Source organism: Arachis ipaensis, chromosome B4 (genome assembly GCF_059453495.1).
Source record: "Arachis ipaensis isolate K30076 ecotype BB chromosome B4, ASM5945349v1, whole genome shotgun sequence".
NCBI lineage: Eukaryota > Viridiplantae > Streptophyta > Magnoliopsida > Fabales > Fabaceae > Arachis > Arachis ipaensis.
The window spans coordinates 67,982,365-67,986,676 of record NC_142439.1 but is presented as its reverse complement, the minus strand read 5'-3'; the positions used below and the strand labels follow the sequence as shown (position 1 = coordinate 67,986,676).

At 33.7% G+C, this 4,312-nt stretch overlaps 1 non-coding gene across 1 annotated transcript; it reads left to right on the top strand.

Annotated features, from left to right (window-relative positions):
* Positions 1-272: 272 nt before the first annotated feature.
* Positions 273-380, top strand: LOC148567797 (small nucleolar RNA R71). Its single transcript, XR_015882887.1, has one exon. It is a non-coding gene; the product is annotated as a small nucleolar RNA R71 (small nucleolar RNA).
* Positions 381-4,312: the final 3,932 nt, after the last annotated feature.

Below are 4,312 nucleotides of genomic sequence, written 5' to 3'. Positions count from 1 at the left end.
ATATTGACTTGCTGAGTCAATATTTTATTCTAAGCCAATATGGCATTCAAAGTGTCAATTTTAAGAACTCCCTTCCTTATAGGCATCCCATTATTCACAGGATTCCTTTCAGAAGTGTACATGAACTGGTTATTTGCAACCATGTCAATGAGTTCTTGAGCTTCTGCAGGCATTTTCTTTAGGTGAATGGATCCACCTGCAGAATGGTCCAGTGACATCTTTGATAGCTCAGACAGACCATCATAGAATATATCCAGGATGGTCCATTCTGAAAGCATGTCAGAAGGACACTTTTTGGTCAGCTCCTTGTATCTCTCCCAAGCTTCATAGAGGGATTCATCTTCTTTCTGTCTGAAGGTTTGAACATCCACTCTAAGCTTGGTAAGCTTTTGAGGAGGAAAGAACTTGGCTAAGAAAGCCGTGACTAGCTTATCCCAAGAGTTCAGGCTATCTTTAGGTTGAGAGTCCAACCATACTCTAGCTCTGTCTCTTACAGCAAACGGGAAAAGCATAAGCCTGTAGACCTCGGGATCAACCCCATTGGTCTTAACAGTATCACAAATCTGCAAGAAATCAGTTAAGAACTGAAAAGGATCTTCGGATGGAAGTCCATGAAACTTGCAGTTCTGTTGCATCAGAGAAACTAATTGAGGTTTAAGCTCAAAATTGTTTGCTCCAATGGCAGGGATTGAGATGCTTCTTCCATGTAAATTGGAATTTGGTGCAGTAAAGTCACCAAGAATCATCCTTGCATTGTTATTATTTTCGGCCATGTCTCCTTCTTTTTCGAAAATTTCTGTCAAATTTTCTCCAGAGAGTTGTGCTTTAGCTTCCCTTAGCTTCCTCTTCAGAGTCCTTTCAGGTTCAGGATCGACTTCAACAAGAATGTTCTTATCCTTGTTCCTACTCATATGAAAAAGAAGAGAACACAAAAGAAAAAATGGAATCCTCTATGTCACAGTATAGAGATTCCTTATGCAAGTATAAGAAGATAAGAATGTAAGAAGGAGAAGAGGAAAAATTCGAACACAGAGAAGGGGATGGGGTTCGAATTTTTGGTGAAGGAGAAGTGTTAGTAGATGAATAAATAAATGGAAGGAGGTGAGGAAGAGAAGAATTCAAAAATTTAAATAAATAAAATAAAAATATTTTAAAATTAAAGTTAAAATTCGAAAATTAAAATTGAAATCAAATTAAATTAAAAATTAAAACAATTAGTTAGAAAAAAGGGAATTTTGAAAAAGAGGGAAGGGATTTTCGAAAATTAGAGAGAGAGAATTAGTTAGTTAGTTTTGAAAAAGATAAGAATCAATCAAAAAGTTGAGTGGTTAATTGAAAAAGATTTGAAAATCAAATTTGAAAAGATAAGAAGTTTGAAAAGATTTTGAAATTGATTTTGAAAAAGATGTGATTGAAATTTATTTTGAAAAAGATTTGAAAAAGAAATTTAAAAAGATTTGATTTTGAAAATTAAAGTTGATTACTTGACTAACAAGAAACAAAAAGATTTGATTTTAAAATTTAAAGATTGAACCTTTCTTATTAGGCAAGTAATAAACTTAATATTTTTGAATCAATCACATTAATTGTTAGCATTGAATTAAAAAATATGGAATAAAAATAAGAAAAAGATTTTGAAAATTAATTTGAAATTTTCGAAAATATAAAAGAAAAATTGAAAAAGATTTGATTTTTGAAAAAGAATTGAAAAAGATAGAATTTTTTAAATTGAAAATTTGATTTGACTCATAAGAAACAACTAAATTTTAAAAAGTTTTGAAAAAGTCAACTCAAATTTTCAAAAATTTATGAGTGAAAAAGGGAAAGATATTTTTTTGATTTTTGAATTTTTAATGATGAAAGAGAAAAATAATAAAAAGACTCAAAACATGAAAATTATGAATAAAAACACATGATGCATGCAAGAAAACTATGAATGTCAAGATGAACACCAAGAACACTTTGAAGATCAAGATGAACATCAAGAATTATTTTTGAAAATTTTCAAGAAAAGAAAAACATGCAAGACACCAAACTTAGAAATTTTTAATGTTGAAACATTAAGAATTCAAGAATGCATATGAAAAACAAGAAAAGACATAAAACAAGAAAATATGAAGATCAAACAAGAAGACTGGCCAAGAACAACTTGAAGATCATGAAGAAAGCAATGCATGAAATTTTCGAAAATAATTTTTAGAAAATAAGAAAAATGCAATTGACACCAAACTTAAAACTTGACTCTAGACTCAAACAAGAAACACAAAATATTTTTGGCTTTATGATTTTATTAAATTTTTTTTTATTTTTCAAAAATTAATTGGGAAAAACAAAAAAGAAGAAATTTTTTTTTTTGTATTTTTTGAAAATAAGAAATAAAAAGCTTAAAATTAAAATAAAATTACCTAACCTGAGCAACAAGAGGAACCGTCAGTTGTCCAAACTCGAACAATCCCCGGCAACGGCGCCAAAAACTTGGTGCACGAAATTGTGATCGTTCATTCCTTGGTAACGGCGCTAAAAACTTAATACGCACGTTCATGATTTTAGTTCTTTTTCACAATTTCGATACAACTAACCAGCAAGTGCACTGGGTCATCCAAGTAATAAACCTTACGTGAGTAAGGGTCGATCCCACGGAGATTGTCGGCCTGAAGCAAGCTATGGTCACCTTGTAAATCTCAGTCAAGCAGATTCAAGTGGTTATAGAGTTTTAATAATTAAAAGATAAATAAAACATAAAATAGGATAGAGATACTTATGTAATTCATTAGTGAGAATTTCAGATAAGCGTATAGAGATGCTTTCGTTCCTCTAAACCTCTGCTTTCCTGCTGTCTTCATCCAATCATTCCTACTCCTTTCCATGGCAAGCTTTATGTAAGGCATCACCGTTGTCAATGGCTACATCCCATCCTCTCTGTGAAAATGGTCCAATGCGCTGTCACTGCATGGCTAATTATCTGTCGGTTCTTGATCATACTGGAATAGGATTTACTATCCTTTTGCGTCTGTCACTACGCCCAGCACTCGCGAGTTTGAAGCTCGTCACAACCATCCCTTCCCAGATCATACTCGGAATACCACAGACAAGGTTTAGACTTTCCGGATCTCAGGAATGGCCATCCATGGGTTCTAACTTATACCACGAAGATTCTAATATCTCGGACTCGGTCCCCTGTATTAGATATCTAAGAGATACTCATTCTAGCTTGTTTATATGTAGAACGGAAGTGTTTGTCAGGCACGCGTTCATAGGTGAGAATGATGATGAGCATCACATAATCATCACATTGATCATGTTCTTGGGTGCGAATGGATATCTTAGAGAAGGAATAAGTTGAATTGAATAGAAAAATAGTAGTACTTTGTATTAATTCATGAGGAACAGCAGAGCTCCACACCTTAATCTATGGAGTGTAGAAACTCTACCGTTGAAAATACATAAGTGATAAGGTCCAGGCATGGCTGAATGGCCAGCCCCCAAAACGTGATCAAAGGATCAAAAGATAATCCAAAGATGTAAATACAATAGTAAAAAGTACTATTTATACTAAACTAGTTACTAGGGTTTACAGAAATGAGTAAATGATGCAGAAATCCACTTCTGGGGCCCACTTGGTGTGTGCTTGGGCTGAGCATTGAGCTTTACACGTGTAGAGGCTTCTCTTAGAGTTGAACGCCAGTTTGTAACCTGTTTCTGGCGTTTAACTCCACTTTGCAACCTGTTTTTGGCGTTTAACTCCAGAATGCAGCATGGAACTGGCATTGAATGCCAGTTTGCATCGTCTAAACTCGAGAAAAGTATAGACTATTATATATTGCTGGAAAGCCCTCGATGTCTACTTTCCAACGCAATTGATAGCGCACCATTTGGAGTTCTGTAGCGCCAGAAAATCCACTTTGAGTGCAGGGAGGTCAGAATCCAACAGTATCTGCAGTCCTTCTTCAACCTCTAAATCTGATTTTTGCTCAAGTCCCTCAATTTCAACCAGAAAATACCTGAAATCATAGAAAAACACACAAACTTATAGTAAAGTCCAGAAATATGATTTTTATTTAAAAACTAATAAAAGTATACTAAAAACTAACTAAATTATACTAAAAACTATGTAAAAACAATGCCAAAAAGCGTATAAATTATCCGCTCATCAGTTTTCAACTAACTACTTTCAACCCTTTTCAAGGCATGATTATTGGTGTTCCTGATAAACACGCATTCCGCATATCATAGATCTTGGATCGTGATTTTTATTTAAATTCTTTGACTATTAGCTTGTATACAGTCCAAAAGTCTACATCTATCTAACTCA